Source organism: Euprymna scolopes, chromosome 16 (genome assembly GCF_053919585.1).
Source record: "Euprymna scolopes isolate OS-2025 chromosome 16, ASM5391958v1, whole genome shotgun sequence".
NCBI classification, from domain to species: Eukaryota; Metazoa; Mollusca; class Cephalopoda; order Sepiida; family Sepiolidae; genus Euprymna; species Euprymna scolopes.
In genome coordinates this window covers 71825128-71847424 of record NC_136497.1, presented here as the reverse complement: position 1 = coordinate 71847424, position 22297 = coordinate 71825128, and positions in this window count along the sequence as shown.

Below are 22297 nucleotides of genomic sequence, written 5' to 3'. Positions count from 1 at the left end.
TATTCAGACATGCAGCAAGCATTTTAATCAGTTTTGGGGCGAAAATTTCGCTGCCAAGAAATCAAAGTTGAAAAAGTTCACCTTCGCAAATTCTACCTAACCACTCCTCCAATTCTGGCTTTAACTACTTGAAATTTTAGATTTTAGGTTATCTGGACATGAGTCAAACTTTTTAATATCTATATGCATACGCACATGAAGTTAGAACAGTATATAGTGTCCGAGCAAAATCGGGCTGAACTTTTAGTATATATATATATATATATATATATATATATATATATATATATATATATATATATATATATATATATCTCGGAAAAGCTCTGGGGTAGCCGTAGTGAGGAGATCTTATTTGGGCAGCGAATACTATGTGATTTTGAATATTTGGTCAGGGTTTACTTCTATGGAAAAAGTATCCTCATGCCAGATTGTTCTGACAAACCCCTATATATATAGTTATATATATATATAATATATATATATATATATATATATATATGTGTGTGTGTGTGTGTGTGAACACGCAAATCTAACTACATTTAAATATATATGTACGTGTGTTTATATACGTATATCATCCTAGTGTCTAACTATGTATTTTTTTTTTTATTTCCGTCAGTTTCTATATAAAAATCGATGAAACAAGAGAAACGCCATTTTTAAACGCAGTCAAGCGACTTTTGTGAATAGTTGATAAAATTTACAATTACATCAAACCATTTCTGAAATCCACCTACCAATCGTTCTTAATTTGTTTTGAATGTTTCTCATTCTTTTGTGCATTAAAAACATTCACTACTTTATATGTAATTTAAACTAGTATTTAAGATAATTCTTTGAATTTAAAATCCATTGTTGCATACTATATATATATATATATATATATATATATATATATATATATATATATATATATTTAGTCACCTTACATATATGTATATATCTATATGTGTGTATACGGATGTAAATAAATAAATATACATTCTTTCATATTGTTTAGTCTTATGAGACTCATACTCGTTGTTTTGTTATTATTAACCTATTGGTTCGCATGGCTTTAACGATAAAACTAAAGTTTCATAACATATACATGTGCCCAACGCTGGATTTCGTACAAACCGAAACGGACATTATGTTTAATTCTGAATCTCAAGCAAATAAGTACTGATTTAAGTGACTAATCTCAAACAGGGTTCATGCATAATCTACCTCCCTGGCATCTGTTTCCTGGCGTACAGATACAGTCCCTTATTCGCCAATAAATCTCGGTAAATTTATCTTACAACAATTACTCAAAATTACATGCCATGCATTTAAAGCGTAAACTACGATGGAAAATTCGGTTCATAATGTTATTATGGTGTAAAGGTCAATTGAGGTACGCAAAACACTTTAAGGGTTAGACCAGGAACTGGACACATTGAGATATATTCACGCGAAATTTAGTGTCACTATTATCAATAATATAAATATTTTCCCATTATTTCTATTATGTATATGTTTTTATATTTTAACATTTTATTTGCTCGTTCTTAGATTCGTTGAGGATGTTTCTCTTTTCATTAAGATATGTGATACAAGATTTAAAATTAATTTTTTTTAAAAGATGCTGGAATTACTCTCAAGGCATGCATAGATGAAAATAATCAACCTTAACTAGCTGGACCTGTGAAAATTCCACAGCGGCATATTTCATATTCTGTGGACGTTCATTGTGAATGGAGACCCCTCGATATTATTGTATCCCTTTTTGGTGAAATGGTCCTGGATATGACCTTAAACTATATCCAGTGGTGAGGCCCCAGCTTGCGGCTTTGGGGAGTGTGGAGCCACCCTTTAATTACCATTGCTCCCCGGTCCACTCTGACCCGGAGTGGTAGTACCTGTTAGGGTTCCAACTATGGGTTAAATAGAAACCGACTTGAAAACAACAAATATATTCTATTAAAAAATTTTTTCTTCAAAATCTTTGGATTCGGCATTAAATAACCCGAAAAGGGTTGATATGCCGTAAAACAAAAGCAAGCAAGCAACCAACCCTTTTGGTGAAATTGCAAAATTATGTATCTAAGTAATCTGGTTAATGTAGTGTCAGAATATATCTGGTTATTCCGGTTTATCTCCTAATATGCTATTGGGTGTCTGTGACGTATTTTCATTGTATGGACGCCCCGCGCGAATGGCAACGCTACGATATCATTTATAGACAGAACAAATACGACACATGGATCCTAGCCAGAAGAAGAAGGTATATTTTAGTTTCATGCACGGTACATTAACAATATTTTTACATTGCGTGTTCGGTGATCGGGAGATCCTATTTATTAAAAAATGAGGATAGAAGATAATAACATACTACGAACATTAAATTAGCATTACTATATACTACTAATTTAATGTTGGTAGTATATTAGCACTTTTTATCCTTTTTTAATAAAGAGGATCTCTCGATCGAATAAGTTATAATACGGACGCACGTTAAAGGTACTACAGTCTTAATATATAGATTATTTTATTTCTCTTTTAGAGTTTAATACTATCTGTTGGTTTGATAGGATACAATTGATATTCCGTTTTTAAAGTATTTTATTTTGATGTATACTAGCGGACCTGTGAAAATTCCACAGGGGATTCATTCATATGTAATATATTGATGTAGTCATGTAGATTCTCAGTGTAATGGAGACGCTCTGATATTATTGTAGCTTTTTTGTTAAAACTGCAAAAGTATTCATCTAAGCTAGCACGAACACCCGGTAAAGACTGCTCGTAATGTACGCTTAAATATGATATTTTAATTCTTGCGGATCTCGTATATATTATTATAGAGAATGTTCTATCGATTTTTATATATTATAAAGTTGCGATTTCAAAAATAAAAAAAATATATCCGTATGACTTTGGTGCATCAGCTTGAATCGAAACTGGAATAAAGACTTTTGAAATATATACATAACTTGAGTTCCTTCAGCCATAATCGAAACCGAAACCAAAACTTATGAATAATTCTTGATAAAATGATTTATAAAAAAATAGATGATTTAAGTGTCATTAGCTATAGTCGAAACCGAAACGAAGACTTATTAAGAATTCTTGGTAAAATTATTTAAGACAAGAAATAAAAGAACATAACAATTAAACGACCCGAATCTAAGCGTGACCCACAAAAGAACACATACGCTATCGTATTAATATATAGATTTATTTATTGTATGACATATACGTTGTCCGGGTTCCAGCTTGTAAAGGGGAAAAGCTATAAACAATTATGTTCAATGTAACTTATGTTTATAAATCGACCCGATTAAAGTGAATTTATTAGCTTTAAATTTGTTGTCATGAGTTGAGTTCTTAGATTTTATAAGTAAATTAGTTAATTGCTGTTGTGTGGGCTATGCTAGGGTGAGGCTCCAATGTTATATTTCTGTCAATATCAATTTTACTTTCGTTTTTTTACATGGAATTTACCACATGTAAGGCCTCAAGGCCACTCGAGGATAAAAATCAATAAGTGTACGATCGTCACTAAGACGACAGCGTATTAATAGTTGGTGGTGGGAATAGGGTGTGTGTGTAGTCAGCACCAACCCTATTCGGGTTTAACCGGCTTCCTCCGAAGGAGGAAGTTTTATTGGAGTATGAAATTCACAAGCAGTCCCCAGTCGCATGTATATCCCCGTTAGGGGAGCCGCGACGGTAGGTTTTTGCAACTTTTGCAGGGAGGTGACGACGTCCTCCTACATACAGCACCTGGAATTGCCAAATTTGTCACCCATTTTAGCAATGACCAGGCTCAACGTTGCTTAACTTCGGTGATCTGATGGGAACCGGTGTGTCAACGTGATTATGCCGTATATGTGGGAATGGGGTAGATATTGATTATTTAATAAGAGCTTGTTTACATCGAAATTTAAGACTGGCATACTGTAATGAGCTAGAAAATTGTTGGCAATTTTGAAAAGAAGCTTTGTTCACGGAATTTGTATTTAAGTGTAGGCATAGATAGAGAGTGGAGGAAACTGCTAATGGTCGTTCAAGCGAGACGATTTTTTTTTGAAAAGATCTTGCAAGGGGGCCATAGATTGAAGCTACAAAGGTAATTTTTCCCTAAAATATAAATGTATTCAATTTTGTGCATTTGCACATTGTTTTTTTATCAAACGAAAAATGATAAACGTAATAGAAGTTGGTTATTAATTATGTTGTGTAAGTCTTATAGCAGTATGGATTCTTTAATTCCAAGATTTCCGATGTTTTTTTCTGTGGCTAAGATATCTACCTGAATACATTTGTCGGATTTGTTGCATGTTTTGATGTGTTTGTGAAATGAATGGGTGCATATTTGTGTTATTTGATTCTACCATGTAGAGGCCTCGCTGCGTTACCAATGTAGAATTCGTGAAATATAGTGCACTGTATGCGTTATATAATAAATATTCAGATATTTGCACGCCATGCGTATTTATGTGAAAGCTTGCTACTGTGTGTGGTGTATTCTTGTTATTAATATAACTCGTCGTCATTTGCTGCCACAGTATTCCATCGAAAAGCTAACATTATATATCGAGATACTCTTTATAAATAGCTTTATTTCTACAGGAGGATTATTTCCTCGTATTATGCTTTGTATTTATTCTCAGTTATTGTATATATATATATATATATATATATATATATATATATATGTTTATTTACCAGTGGTAAAAAATGGACTAGAGTGCCCAATGTGTAGCCAGAGCAGTATATAGGAAATTTATTGCTGTGAGTCCCGAATGAGTTTACATATTGTTTCTGCTAGAGGAAGATTCTCAAAGAGAGGGGATATCCAACTAGCATCGTCAGAATTCATAGATGGACTCTATGAATTCTGACGATGCTAGTTGGATATTTCCTCTCTTTGAGGATCTTCCTCTAGCTGAAACAATATGTAAACTCATTCTGGACCCAAAGTAATAAATTTTCTCTCTCTCTCTCTCTCTCTCTCTCTCTCTCTATATATATATATATATATATATATATATATATATATATATATATATGTGTGTGTGTGTGTGTGTATAAGGTGGAACTATACAGTTGTCGTCCTAAAGAAAAAACACTACGGCTTTATTTTAAAACTTTTATTGAAAAAAAAATATTGATTACAATGTAGTTGTCTTCAACCTCAATCATCGGCTCGATATAGGCCCTGAACCGGGATATATATATATATATATATATATATATATATATATATATATATATATATATATATATATATCAAGCAGATCAACCCTGTAGACTTAATAACATAGATTTCGATCAACTCCTATATTATTAAGTCTAAGTTTCGATCAACTCAATATTTCGGGAGGTGACGATGCTCAATTGGTTACCGACACGTTCGAATCTAGTTCGTTCAACGTAAATCACTTTTACTTAGAATGGTGGCAACCGTCTCGTGTTCTCTCATAATACCAATGAAGATTAATGAGAGAAATATCGGGGTCACCAAGGCCAATAGTATAAAGAACGGTCACTGTATTTATATGATTATAGGTTCTAATATTTTTCTGTGATATTTAGTCTGTGCATTTTAACTTCTTGGTTGATCGCTTAGTTCGTTTCCTTGCTGGTATCTTTTTGCTCACGTGACATACAGAATCTTCTAAGTCATTTACAATATATATATATATATATATATATATATATATATATATATATATATATATATATACAGGGTGAACAGAAAGTCCTTGGACCAATTCAAAAGTGGTTTATTAATAGAAAATTACAAAAATATAAATTAAACATGAATGAAAATTATAAGTTAGGAAACCAAGAATAAATTCAAATTATTTATTTTCAATGTGGTGTCCCTTCCTTTCGATTAGACGTTCAATTCTCTGTCTGAAGTTACCAACTGAGGCATGCAGCGTTTCCTGAGGTATTTTAGCCCATTCACTCAGAAGAGATGTCTTCAAAGCATCAACACTTGGATGAGCAACAGAACAGACCTTTGCCTCCAACAAAGACCACACCGAAAAATCCATGGGATTCAAATCAGGCGATGCAGGAGGCCACATCTCTTTACTACAGAATCTTGGAAAATGACGTTGGCACCAGTCCTGAGTTTTTCTGGAGGTGTGGGATGGTACTCCATCTTGTTGGAAGGTGAAGAGCTGATCTTTGATGTGTTTCTTCATCTCTTCAAATGCTGGAACCAAAATATCGTTAATGTAGCGATCTATGTCGATCTTAACCCCCTGCTCCACGAAAATCAGAGGCGACTTCCAAGATTTGGAGACTGCAACCAACACCATGAGGGAAGACGGCTTTTGTTGTCGGAAAACTATTCTCACGGAGTCATCAATGTCTGCTAGAGATTTTCGTAAACTCTGTCGTTCTGATTGTTAATAGTCGCTTCAATTGTGAAGAGTTTTTCATCAGAAAAAACGATCTCTCGCTCTGCCGTGCCAGCCTTCAGTTCTCCAAGAAGAAGCTTTGCTGTTTCAAGTCTCTTGGTGCTTTTGGGCAGGTGTGAGGTACTGTCTCTTTCTCATCTTGTAGGGGGACAACTGGAGATCGTTTTTTTACGATGGTTCTCATCGAGGTCACGCTCACATTCATGTCTTTAGCCATTTGTCTTGCAGATCTCTTCGGGTTCCTCCTTACCCTCTCTCGGACAGCTTTAATCACCTTCTTTGTTCGAGCAGTGCGAGGTCTTCCACTCCTAGGACGGTCTTCAGATGTACCAAGTTCCTTAAATCTGTTCACAACATGGTATACGGTGGATTAAGCCACTTTAAAGAGCTTAATAATCTCTGAGTTTGTCCTTCCCGCGCAATGAAGCCGAATTATAGCCTCTCGTTTGCTCATTTTTCTGAAAGTTTAACAAAATTATTTTTATATTTTTGTTGAAAATAATTAGATCAATAGTTAGACTAAATACTTACTTTATTCGAAAAGAGAAAAAGTGATTTTAACAATATTTAATTTTAAAACTAAAAATGGTCCAAGAGACTTTCTGTTCACCCTGTATATATATATATATATATATATATATATATATATATATATATATATATATATATATATATATATATATATATATATATATATATATATATATGAGTATTGAGACGATTAATCAGAATCGGGAATCGTAAGAATCGGAGCTTTTGGGATTATTTGAATCGGTATGAGAATCGCAAAAATTTACGTCTATTTTCCGATGCCAAACTCGATTCCTATAATTAATTTTTTAATTTGATTTTGGCTTTAAAAAACATCTTCCAACATTTTTGTAATAATAGAATTATAAATATTTATATATTTTAAATTCCAGTAGGACTAAAATCTAAAGATCACATTCTCACAAGTGTCATTTTACGTTTGAGAAAATATATGCACATTTAAGATGTGTTTTTACAGTAATCTGGACAAAATAACAACTTTAGGGTTAAATATTTTGAGATTTATAAAGAATCAGAATGGGAATCGGTAATTTTATCGGCATCGGGAATATAGTACGGAATCGGTAATTGTATCGGAATCGGGAAAAATATTGGAATCGTCCTATCACTAATATATATATATATATATATATATATTGTATGAAAGATGGAAAATATTGATATCGTCCTATCACTAATATACAAATGTATATATATATATATGTGTGTGTATATATATATATATATATATATATATATATATATATATATATATATATATAGTAATTTATAAAATATATATGGCGATTAAGCTACAGTGAGCATTCCGTGTTTAATCCACTCTAGTATTCTTCAGGCTTATGCGCGAATTTTATGGTTGTCTCTCGTTTTTATATACATATATCTTCTATTGAGATTTTAGTTAACCAATCAGCTTTCTAGTATCCACCGCGCCCTTCCTATCAGCCAATGAACATGCACTTACAGGACAAAGGCCCATTTGACCTCTAGTTGACCTAATTCTTTGTGTGTGTTCTATTTAGCCTGGATATCTAATGTCTTGACCTGCTTTAAATCTAGGTTAGGTTTTTTATCTTAGTTTATATATATATATATACATACATACATATATATGTATGATAGTTTATGTATATGCATGTTTATTTTATTTATTTGTTTATTTTCTATTGTTTTTGTTAGTTTTAAAGTTATTTTGTATCTCTATCCTAGAGTAAATTTTATCCTGTGAACACAGTTGTTCGCTATTTCTCTCCTACTGTTGAATGTACATTTGTAGTCAAAATATCGAGTTTTGAACTCTAAGGAAGTGATACCTAGGTAATATTTCTTGTTATTCGGGTTTTTTCTCGCGAATATTGTGGCCTGGTACACTATGCTTTATAAACCCAACTAAACCAGAAATAGGTAGAATTAGCAAAGCAATACTTTCTAGAGTAAACAAACAAATCAAACAAGACCTAGAATTAAACCAGTGGGCAAATACTGCCGACGCTATCACCTGGTTTAAAAATATAGAAAGCAAAAATAGATGTACGTTTATACAGTTTGGCATCATAGACTTCTACCCCTCGATATGCGAAGAACTTTTTAACGTTTCCCTAGAATTGGCCAAGGCATACACTGACAATTCCTTCATGGACACCAAACAGTTGGTGAATGAAGAACACTTCTCTACAAGCAGAGACAACTTATATTGCTGAATCTATTCAAATCAAAGAGGAAATTCAAGAAACTGTTCCTCATGTTTATTGTCCAAATATTGGATCTTATCTCATTTCTTCTTGAGTCCCAAGGGACTCACATTATGTCTGATTATAGGCGCCATCATTCGCGCCATGTTCTCCATGAATATCATGGATCCTTCTAAATGAACAACGAACTAACATTCCAACAATAGGAATTCGGAGGAAATCAACATCATTAAAAAATGTAGAAAATCAATTCTAATAAATAACAATAACCAATGGATAAAAACTAAAATGACAAATGCCAGGGATTTTTCAGATCTTGTGGGATTATTCCTTCTATGTACCCTTACAAGCATATTTGATACTACGGATATCGGCCTATATAGAGATGATGGATTAGCTATAATAAAAGACTCTAACAGAGTCAAGGGAGAAAACTTTTAGAAAATCATACACAAGGAAATGAAAAAATTAGGCCTAAAAGTAGACTATGAGCAAACATAAAAATAACAAACTTCCTGGACGTCACGTTAAATTTAGAAAAAAAACACATATGAACCCTACTTAAAAGATAACGCTACTCCAATATACGTAAACCCTAAGTCCAATCAATTATCAATTATAAAACACCACCTCAATTATAAAACAATCACCATCAATTATAAAACAGATTCCTAACTTAAATCGTAAGTAGACTCAGCAATAACTCAAGCGCTGAAAATGCATTTAACAGGTCTACCAATATCTATGAAACCGCCTTAAAAAATAGTCGATACAAAAACATTGATATTGAATATAAGCAACAAAACACAAATAACTATAAAATAAAAATAGAAGAAAAAGAAATATAATCTGGTATACGGCCCCATGCAATCAAATGTTAAAAACAAAACTTGGCAAGAAATTTCTAGATCTTATCGAAAAGCATGTTCCCGCAAGCAACCTCTTACACAAAATTTTCAATAAAATACCCGAAACTTATCCTACAGCTGCTGCGAAAATTTAGAGATGATAATTAAAGCAGAAAATAACAAAATATTAAATAAAATCAATGTAAACAACAACAAAATAAACAATAAAATGTAGACACCATGACAAAAATAAAACTAACACAAAATACACATATATAACTAGCAGAAACAATAATAATAATAATAATAATAATAATAATAATAACCCAACTCCGGTCAACAACAACCATACTAGAAATAAAAATAAAAAATACTAATAACGAACAAGATAAATGCAACTGTAGATACCGCACACTTTGCCCACTTCAAAATAAATGTCTACCCAAAAGCATAGTTTACCAGGCCACAATATTTACGAAAGAAAACCCGAATAACAAGAAATATTACGTAGGTATTACTTCCTTAGATTTCAAAACTCGATATTATTACCACAAAAGTACATTCAACAATAAAAAACACCCTATGAAAACAACGCTAGCAAATAAATACTGGGTACTCAAGAAAAACGCCGTTCGCCGGTACGCGAATGGAAAATAGTAAGACAAGAAAACACCTGTAGAGACCTAGACGACCCATATAGGTTTTGCCTTCATGAAAAATTTGCTATCCTGTACTTTAAATAACCCCAACATCTATTAAACTGTAGGAGAGAAATAGCGAACAAGTGTGTTCACAGGATAAAATTTACTCTAGGATAGAGATACAAAATAACCTTAAAACTAACAATAACAATAGAAAATAAACAAATAAATAAATAAAATGAATAAACATGAATATACATAAACTATCATATATATATATATATATATATATATATATATAAACTAAGATAAAAAACCTAACCTAGATTTAAAACAGGTAAAGACAATAGAAGGTGCGTATATAAAAACGATAGACAACTACAAAATTCGCGCATAAGCTGAATAATCCTAGAGTTGAAGAAACGCGGAATATTCAGTGTAGTTTAATCGCCATATATATTTTATAAATTACTAACTAGCTCTACCTACGTATTGAGCACTTTTGAAGTAAATACTTAAAGTTTACGCATAAATTTATACTTTCGTATATTAATTTTATGTGAGTAAATGAAGTAGTTATATATATATGTATATATATATATATATATATATATATATATATATAATAATATAATATGTATATTGAATGAAAGATGGAAAATAAAAGTTATATATAAATATAACATATAATCAGAAATTTAAGGAAAAGTTAATGGGGTAAATTAAGAAAAAAATATAAATAAATTTTATTCCTCATCTTTCATTTAATGTATTTGTTTGCTTCTCTTAATAGTGGTGTACTTTCCTTGTCTTGATAAGTTTTGCTTTGTATAAGATATATTCGTTGATAGCATAATTGTGTGTATGTATAATTGTATATATATGTTTGTGTGCATATGTTTAAATATATATATATATATATATGCATATATATATGTATATATATACATATGTATATATATATATACATATGTATATATACATATGTATATATACATATGTATATATATATGTATATATATATATGTATGTATATATATAAAACATACGCTGTGTTATTAAATCGGATATGTGATCTGAATTAATTTTATTCTTCGTAGACTATCGATCATTTTACATTTTTCCCAACTAATCGCAAATTTGATCTATCCAATATGGCTGTCGCCAGAAAGCAAAGCCGAGCGTTTCGTGGAGTTCTCAAACGGCGATTGATACGTGAAACTAGAGTTCGATTGAATGATCTGTCTGGACAAGGAAATGAAGCGTGCACTCGAATATGCTTTACAGGCACTAGAGGTTTAAGATTTCAGAAATTTTAAAGCCAATATAATGGTAGGAATATGGAAGGAAGCGAGAAGAGAATCTAATATGTATATGGTTAAAATTGAAGTGCGTCAAAGAACAGTGTAGAGAAAATAGAAAATAAGAAGCGGGGGAAAATATGGAACAGAAGTGGTTGGTGGTTTTAGAGTTTGTGATTTAGGAAGAAAGATGGCGGTGCAAAATTGTCTTACAGAAGAACGGAGAGGAAGCGAAGAATAAATGAAAGCTATAACTAAGAAAAGAAGGATAATGAGAAAAGAGGATTGAAAAACAAAAAAAACAAAAAAAAACAACTATAAACATATTTAAAGAGAAATGTAAAGAAAGAAAGAAATTAAAAAAAAAGACGATCCAGTGTTAGAAACACAAACGAAACGCGTAGAACATTATCAAAGAACGGATTGATTATTTGGTTGTGTTGTTTGTCGGTGTATCGACCATTTAAAAATTTTTAAAATATTCATTCATACTGTTGGGTTTGCTTATCTTATGGCATATAAACACTTTTAGGTTACTTAATGCTGATCCCCCTAATTTAGAATAAAAATATTTTATGCTTCAAGGTTAGTATATATTCAAATATTTATCTATGGTGTTTGGTTTGATTGTTGTGTAGATGAGAAGTTGTTGATTTTTATTTTGACTTTGCAGAACATTAATTATTTTTGTTAAGACAGATGAAAAAAAAAACAATAACATCAATGTTTGGTGCATTTGTTGTTAAGGAGCCAGTATCTTTGGCGTGCCTAATCTGGTAGAAACAGCCTAAGGGACGATTAAAAGAAAGCAAAGGCAAAAGCAAGAAAAAGTGAATAAGGAACGAAACACATGAAAGTAAGACATACTGATAGAAAGATCGAGAGAAAGACAAAAAAAATAAAATAAAAAATAAAAAAGAGAAACAAAAGAAAGAAAGAAGAACAGAAGAAAGAAAAACGAAATATATATAATGAGCGAAGAAGAAAAAGAGAACAGAAAACACAAAATGAAAGAGAAAATAAAATAAAGAAATAACGAACGACTGGAAGTTAAAAAAAAGCAAAAAACGAGCAAATGAAGGGATCACAGAACGCAAAAATGAAGAAGAAAGAAAGAACGGAATCAGAGGACAGAAATATACTGAGCTAGTTAGAAAAAAGGGACGAGAGAATCACAAAGAAAAACAGACCGAAAGAAAAGCTGACAGACAAACTGAAATAAAGAAAAACCGTGACAAGGAAAATATAACAGTAAGAAAGCGAAGGTGAACCGTCGAATCAAAAACAGAAAGCACGAGGATGAAATAGAGGACGAAATAAGGGCGTAAAGAAAGGGCGAAAATTGGAGAAAAACTTAAAGAAAAGAATGCACAAGTGAAACAAAAAACTAGAGAGAACGAAAGAAGAAAAGAAAGAAAGGAGGGGCAAAAGAAAGAAATAAAGAACGAAAGAAAGAAAAAAAATGAAGTAAAAGAAAACACAAAAGAAAAGAAAACGACAACGAAAGAAAAAACTGATAACAAAAAAATCCAGACATGAAAAAGAAAAACAAACCTAACTTTAGAAAAAGATTAAAAAAAAAAAAAAAAGAATAAAAAAGCCCTGAATAATCTGATTTGGACAAACGTTAAATTTACGAGAATGACAACTTTGCATCTGTTAGCTTGATGGCGCGAGGATCTTTGGCTCGAGATCGGTATAAAAACATGTATGCACATATGTAGCTAATAATGTCTGTATAAATAAACATATTAAATAATTTATTTTATTTAGTTTTCATTGTTAAGTTGACTTAACAGGATTTTAAAAAGATGTTCACATTTAAATTGTGATCCATATATCAAATGATCTAATTTGAGCCTATCACTGTAAATATTTGTTTATTTTGCTTTTATCTAATTTATAACAAAATATCGCATGTTCTTTCATTATTTTAAAACTACAACTTGATTAATGAAGTAAAAACATATTTCAGAACTATGTCTGGGGTGATGAAGGGAAAATAATCAATTTTTAATTTTATTTATCTTAGTTTTACATTATTTGTTTTATTATTATGACATGACAAGAGTTTCTGCTTTAAATATTGAAATGGCAAAGTTTCCACGCAATTTTTAGACCTAATGGTGCCAAATAAAATTGTTAAATGCATTTATGCTGACATTATTTGATGCTATTTTCTCAAGTAACGAGGGAAGCAAGAAATGTAATTTTTCGTACTAGCATGCATGACACCAACCCACACATCGATTCTAAATGCTCTTGGCTTCCCGACCTTAAATGCGACAAACATTGAGGTCATTTTGTTTATTTCCCTTTTTCAAAAGCTCAATCATGTTATGTAAATTGAAACACAAAATCAGTTAGAATAATCAAATCAAACACCATGAAAAAATATTTAAAGATAAAAAAGAACTTCGAGTACAAAACTTTTATTCTCAAAATTACTTGATTCAGCATTAAATAACACCAAAATGTTTGATATGCCGTAAAATAAAAACAAAAACAAAACAAAAACTAATTTCTATGCAAACAGTAAGTTTACATGAGAAACACATAAAAATAATCATTAGATATGATATGAGAAAAATTACTGTAACAGAGTCACTAGAACTGGTAATAGCAGTTAACTTAACCGGCTGTGTGATGTGACGTCACAGCAGAGACAAAAAGTACACAACATAACGGAGAAGCGTATTCAGAGACTCTGTTCCGTCTGCCTGCTTCCCACCGGACTACAACTTGGATGTCTTCAAGTACAACGTTAACAAATTCCTAATGAACCGCCCCCTTAAGTAAACACTTCATCAAATTTCCACACTAACGTAATGTACTTGCAATAACCCTTATCCCTGAGTGGCTTCCGGACCTTGATAAGTGGTGATCACTGTGTAAAAAAAAAAAAAAAGAAAAAAAAAGTGTCCGAGGTGTTTGGAGAAGCAGATGTGTTCGAGACGAGTTAAGTTGTAGTCCGGTGGGAAGCAGGCAGACGGAACAGAGTTCCACAGGCGTGCAGTTCTAAGAAAGAAGCTTTGTTCATGGAATCCGCGTTTTGATTTATGCACAGATATAGAGTGGGGGAAACTTTTGACAGTGGATTCAGCTAGACGGGTGTTTTTTGTGAAAGATTGGCGAGGGGGGACCAGAGATTGGAGTTCAGACGAGCACCTGCCATGGAAATAACGATAAAATTTGATTTATTAGTTTCGTATGAATCAGACAATTATTGATAAAATTACTTTCCCCGATACCTTTCAAGTTAGAATTCTTCCCAAAAAGACATCGGGTACTTACAGAAAGGGGCTACAGGAAAGTTGCCAACATTCGTAAATGAAAGTGTTTTTGTGGAACAAACAGGATGCGAACTTGGCACGCCTAGACTGCCAGTCTGTTTCATTTAACACTTCATCTCTTATGTGCTGGAACGTATTCGGTGTTAACCGATTACTCACCAAGCTTTTAACAATTCCAAATTTACGTCAAAGATTCCTTATAAAATACTTACGATTTATATATTTTATTATGAGACCACAATGTTTACAAAACAAAATGCCAATCAGAAATTGAAGAAGGTGTGGCTATAATCATCCTTGTCACTGTACCTTTGTTGACTAAACTAATCCTAAGCCGGTTTTTTATTATATATATATATATATATGTGTGTGTATATATATATGTGTGTGTATATATATATGTGTGTGTGTGTATATATATGTGTGTGTGTATATATATATGTGTGTGTGTGTATATATATATATGTGTGTGTGTGTGTATATATATATATGTGTGTGTGTATATATATATATGTGTGTGTATATATATGTGTGTGTGTATATATATGTGTGTGTGTATATATATGTGTGTGTATGTGTGTATATATGGGTATATATATGTGTGTGTATATATATATGTGTGTGTGTATATATATGTGTGTGTGTATATATATATATATGTGTGCGTGTATATATATGTGTGTGTGTATATATATATATCTGTGTGTGTATATATATATGTGTGTGTGTATATATATATATGTGTGTGTGTGTATACGCAGACAACGAATAGAAAAGACTTTAAACTCGCCTTTTTGTTGCAAAACCACATTTATTTTCTCATTCTCTTGTTACTGCTGTGACATCGTTCACGTGATCGTCTTATCGAACATGTTCTCAAACGTGATCTATGTCTCTTATGTGATCGTCATTTCGCATTCTGTATACATTTGCATACGCGCTTCCGTGTTCAGTTACAATTTTCCCCGATAAGATGGAGTTTGGCTCGGTTTTAGCGGCTTGTCCTCCCATGTAATATCTCCTTTTTTGAGTGGTAGTTGGTTCATATCTGATCGGTAATACCGCTACTATCAAGAAAGGCCATTCGTTCTGTTTTTTATTAATTTTGTAGTCAATCCTATGGCTTTTCAGTGAATGTAAGTTTCACTATCTTCGGGTCTTGCAATACATTTTGTTGCTGCGAGAAGCAACGTGTATCTAGTAACGTATGCGTCTACAAATCCCATCTTAAGATCATTCGTGGACATTTATGCTGAAGACACTACATCTATGGCAACACTTCAAATGTCGCAAATGGCCATGTTCTCTCTGATTTTCTCTCTTCTGGTCCTGAGCATGTAGTACAATGGGGAAAGAGATGGCTGGTTAATTTTAATCCACATAAAACCTAGCTTCTATCTTTACATCATCAACACTCTAATCCTCACTTGGCATCAATTGAAATGAATGGCTCTCGTCTGTTTAAAGCTTCTGGGTCTGAGATTTACTCCTGATCTAAAATAAAACACTTACATTCGTTGCCAAGGTCGGATCATTTTACCGCTCAAGTAGATATCTAACTGCCAATGCAGTTCTCTACCTGTATAAGAACTAAATGCGTCCAAGGATGGAGTACTTTTGCCACATCTACGCAGGAGCTGCTAGAAGTCTTATCCTGCCTTGACAAAGTTCAAAACCGACTTCGTAATCTGGTAGTTGATGCTCTTTTCTCTTCCCTGCAATCTGTTTCCCACAGAAGATACGTTGCGAGAATGTCTCTGCTTTATCATTATTTTCATGCCATGTGCCCTTCTCATCTCCAATTTATGTCCCTTCTTACCAAACTTTCACGAAACTACTATAAATAATTTCCCCCAATCTGTATCTTTGCCTAAACCTAAATGTAGATTCCATGGACAAAGCTTCCTTCTTAGAACTACACGCTCACTTCCGTTCCCCTACTTTCCGGCTGACTACAATATGATCGTCCTCAAGTCCAACGTAAACAAGTTCTTGATGAGCCGTTCCCCTTAAGTAATCCAATTTACCAAATTTCCACTACTAACAATTACTATGATATTATCCCATTGGCTACTGTACACTCATTAAACCTTTTCCTCGAGTGGCCACCGGGCCTTTATAAGTGGTGAATCCTTTGTAAAAAGGACAATTTATATTAAATTAAACTATCCCTCAGCTTTTCTCTTTCTCAGTGTCTTTATTTCTCGAACTTAGTCCATCCAGTCATAGTTCATACTTTCTCTCTAATCCTGATTTAATTTTTTTCATTTTTATTCTTAGATCTTATTTCAGTGGCTGAACTTTTGAAAAATATAGCTTTAGACATGTGAAAACAAAACGGTATTGTTAAAGCAACAAACAGTTCTTTAAACACAAATGAATAAAATAGACAGCATTGTCATTAACAATCAATTATGAAGTATCCTTGTGAAAAGATGAACAAAACTACATTGTCCTTATCAATAAGAAATATCAAACAAGGAAACACACAACCATCAATTGCTCTTTATAGTTTTAGTTTTCGTTAAGCAAGCAAAATAAAAATTTCAATTTCAATTTTTCTAATGTCGCAAAAGCTTGTTCATTGTTCTGTGGTTGTGTTTCATGTCTTTTATTTACTTGCTTCTCGACACGAGCAAAGTTAGAAGCGCTATTTACTTCCTTCCCACCGAGGCATGATGTGACACATGGTCGGAAAGTTGTTCAAGTCACACTAATGAATCTAAAGGAAAAACACCCCGTTCATTAAAAAAATATTACATTTTACTAGTTCTATCCTTGGTCAGTGACGGAAAAATCCTTCTAGACCTTCAGTTTTTGTTTTGTCTCAATCCAGAGTTGAATCTCCGATCTCACCAATACATTACCGCACAAACTGGGTCATGTCAGTCGTCTTTCATTAGGCCCATCCATAGCCCTTGAGCCTCTGGAGGGGCATAAGCCATCTACAACTTTTTGTAAATGTTTTTGTGAGGAGTTCTTTTTACAGGGTGAGGGTGCTGGCCTCCACGCCCAACCTACATACAGCGCCTAGCCTTCCCAAATGGTACTAGCCAGGCTCAACGTTGCTTAACTTTGGTGATCTGGCGAGAACCGTACTCTTTCATTAGGCGGGCTATGCCATTCATTCTGCATAGTCTTAAGAGGTCCACCCACCCAAGCCTTGCTTTACCTGTTTTAGCCAGAGTAAGTTTTACTACTATGGCCTGAAGCGCACCGTCTGTATTTCTACAGGATTTCAACCACTCTTCATTCCCACATGACTGTTTTCATAGTGTATTTTGACATGATATCGATCAAAACTGCAATTAGAACTTGAATTTATTATCGACATTTAGACTTGAAGGATTGAGTATACAAATATCTCGCGTCCTTTATTACTCTTTTACAGTGGTTGCTAGTTATCCGCAAGGCGGCTTTAGTTTCAGTACATCTATCTCGCCGAAAGCAGTGGAAATTGTGGTTTCTGTACACAATGGCAGCGGCACATTCTGGAGAGAACCACAGCTGGCTGTTGGGCTTTTGCTGGAATTTCCTGGAGGGTATAAAGCGGTTTATACCACCAAGTAAGCATTCAATACTATAAATGATACTATCATTTTAATTATGGAACGCAAACGAATATCCGATATAAATGTACGACGGCTATACCAGTCATCCATGGAATATCGATATACTGTACTATAAAGAGGTACATCTCAGGACGTATTATATTCTGCTTTTATTTTAAGCGATACAACAAAGTGATCGGAAAATCTCAGTGGAGAAAGTACGGAGGAAAAATACAACTCAGGGCAAGTTGTAACAAAAATGTCTACATCCCAGTGGGAGCAGAACAAAGGATGAGCATAGCTCTGGGCAAGTTTTCAGAAAAGGGCCTAGAAGACTTGTATACTGGCTGTCAGTGTTGGGCACACAAGTTGGTTTTTGAACAATCTGATTTCGGTCATAAGCGATGAAGAAATCATGACAGCACCTCCCGTCATCATCGGTTTTGCTAAAGTGGGCTAGCCATTCAACATTGTAAACATTGAAGTCACCATAGATGTGAATTTAGCCAAAGGATTAGCAGAGAGGATGTGATTAATTTTCTCAGAGATGCACTTAAAATAGTAATTCCGCTTTTGTGAGTGCGACAAAGGACAAATATGAACGCGATGCTGTGAGTAAAGGCTACTCAAGAGAACATATAGGGAAAAGTTGGGTATTCTGTGAATATATCCCTACCACATGGAAAGCCATCTCTCCATATTCCATACCCACGGCGATTTTGATGTAAAGTTTGTAAAGAGTATCCTTTCATCGCGAACTCATATAGAGAAACAGTCGACTCCTTGCCAGTTTCGCACAGGAATAATAGTTTTAGGTTGGTTTCCTATAATTGGTACGTCAACCTCTGGAAAGTTGGAACGTAGACCACTGATATTTGAAAAGGGGACATGATAGTAGGGATCTACGTTGGAAGTTGGAGTTCTGGGATTACTTTTGTATTGTTCTTTGAAACTTAACAATTCAATGTGTCGAAAGCCTTTCCATCTCATTTTTTTCTCAACAGTTTTATAAAACCACAACTACACAAACATTTTTTAAAATATATTTTGTGAGTAAAATTTGAATTAAAATTTAAAACAATTTAATCATTTCTGTACGCTAGTAAGTGCACATTTGCGAGTATATGAATCGCTTCGGACTTCAGTTGATTATTTTTCTGACTCCTGTTACCATTTCCATCATGTAGCTTAATTACGGTGATCTGTCTTTCTTTATTTATCATATACTAGCAGTACCCGCTAACCAGCGTTGCCCGGTGGAAGTGTGCCCTCCTTCCTCGAAAAAATTAAAGTACGGTTGTTGTTGTTGCTGCTGCTGCCCAAACCGCGACCTCCTCATATTACGAACGGTTTCGAAATAGACACTCCCCACTCCTCATGGTAAGAACGGCTATCGAAACGTAGTAGGCAACTCGGTTGGAGAGAGGTGAAAAAAAAATCAAATTTAGCCGTTGTAGCTGTGGTAATGTTGATTGGTTACTTGACGACATTCTGGACTAAAAATAGTTTGTCTCTAAGTTTTATGAAGAAGAAGAAGAAGAAGAAGAAGAAGAAATGTATATGAGAATGAAAACATGGAATCCTATCCCAAGGAAATGAAACGAAAATTCTTCGTGTATTTATCAATTATTATTTTTTTTAAATAATTACTGGAGTACTTGGTTTCAAATAGTTCACCTACTACCATAAAAAAATAAAACCACAATCTAAAATAAAACTAAGCCCCAAAAAACAACTAAAAGAAAACACCCTAAAAACAAATGATGGTTTATCGTTTCATTTTGATACAAACATAAACACACAAATTAAAAGCGGGGAAAAATTGATAAAAAAGAAATACCGGGGGAAAAAAGGAGAAAAAAAGCACGAAAATTTATACGCATTTATCGCAGGGCATAACCCTTTTTAAATGTTAAAACTTCAAAATAAGAAAAAAATTAATAATTCCAATACATGGGTGCGAAAGTGCAGCCCCTTGGATCCGTTATCGACTGTTCCACCACGAACGCACAGAACCAACGCCGTTTTTTTCTACTTAAACCTAATAACTGAACACTGTAATATAATGAGGTTAATTCGTGAATTAGTCAATTCACTCTCTTTCTCCCCCCCTCTCTCTCTCTCTCTCTCTGACGTTACGGTGATTTTATGTCTTTCTATCTGGTCGAATGAAAACAAAACAGATATGACTCTGGCTCTGATCTGTCTCTGTCTGTCTGTTTGTCTAAAGACATTTAGAGAGAGAAAGAAATAGAGATGGATAGTGAGTGAGAGAGAAAGAGAGAGAGAGAAATAAATAACTTCGTGCTGTTCAGTAATCGCTTGTTTTAATGTAGAACGCCGGCCTCTTATAGACGCCATGTTGGAAAACGGCTGACATGGTCGGTTTAATTAACAGAATTGCATTCTTGAATGAGGGATTCGTCTGGCCTAAGCCAATCAGAATAGCAGAAATATTATAAGGGAGGGATTTTTCGAATTGACGGGCGGAAATTTAAGGTTTATGAGTCAGGAAGGGTCTAACCACAATATTCATACAATGCATAAAAATCTCTGCAGTGTTTATGGGGATCAGTAACAGGACTTCAGAAATAGTGGGAAAATCGCGACTACTTCCTCTGTAGATTAATGCGATAGTGCTGGTGTATCTCCTCGGAAGGAATCTAGGGTTTTATTTAAATATTGGGACGTGTCAGAAAGTATTTATAAAGTTACATATGATAGTGACAAATAGGCTAGACTAAAAAAGATTGTATGTAGCATCTGTTATTGTAAACCTACGGAATTTTGGTCCAAAGGGGGAAAACAGCGCCTCTTTTATTATATATATATATCGTTAGTTATCACTTCAAAACCAGAAGATGTGTTTAACTCACATTTTTTTTTATTATTGTTTCTATGAAGTACGTTGTACACGTGTTTCGTTGAAGAGCGGAATTCCATGAAACAACTTAGTAGATACAAATGCATATTCCTAAAAAAAACAGTCGGAAATGTTTCTTTCCTCGAAATAAAAAAGGTTAAGGAAAATGGAAATATTTATATTTTGCAAATACATAAAGTACCTGCTTAAAGCAATGTTTGAAGATACACACATCGATAAAAATAATTTAATTCAAAGTAAACGTGGGGACGCCGTCTTCTGCCGATATATATATATATATATATATATATATATATATATATATATATATATGTGTGTGTGTGTGTGTGTGTGTGTGTGTGTGTGTCTTTAAATTGGCCAATAAGCTATAAGAATTTGTTTTGCGCGATGAGCGATTATTTACATGACTCTAACACGTTTCCAGATGGTTTATATATACAACCAAATTATATACATACATAATATATATATATATATATATATATATATATATATATATATATATACATATTATATATACATATACACATGTATACACTAACAAATTATACAAACAAATTATATATATATATAAAACAAATTACATATGTGTGTGTGTGCGTGTGTTTTTAATTTGTTTGTGTAGTCAAGTGAGCGAAGCCGTTTGATGTTGGGATGGTTTTCGTAAAATAGTGCATCATGATGTCATAATAGAGAAAACCATAAATCTCAGAAGGTGCTAGGTCACTTGGTGCTAAATTCGAAATTTATGAAATATATAAGAAGTGGTGCATGCGTGTAGAAAAAAAAAGATTCGAGAGATTGCAAGAGACAGAGAAACACTCATATACATGGCATGAAGTGTGAGAGATAGGAAAAGAGAGAGAAAGAGAGAGAAAATGAAAAAAAAAAACACACAATAGTGTGGTATAAACCTACACAAATATTTTTCTGGATAACTGCATCTGATGTATTTATATTTGGCTGACAAGACGACCCGGTGTCCTCTAATGATGAATAATTGCCCGTTTGTACTCCTGCTCCTAACCGTGATTTACCGTATTACCACATCTATTTGTATACTTTTCTCTTATTTTATATTTTAATTGGCTTATGTAGTTATCTCCGTAGCTTTTACAAATTATTTAAA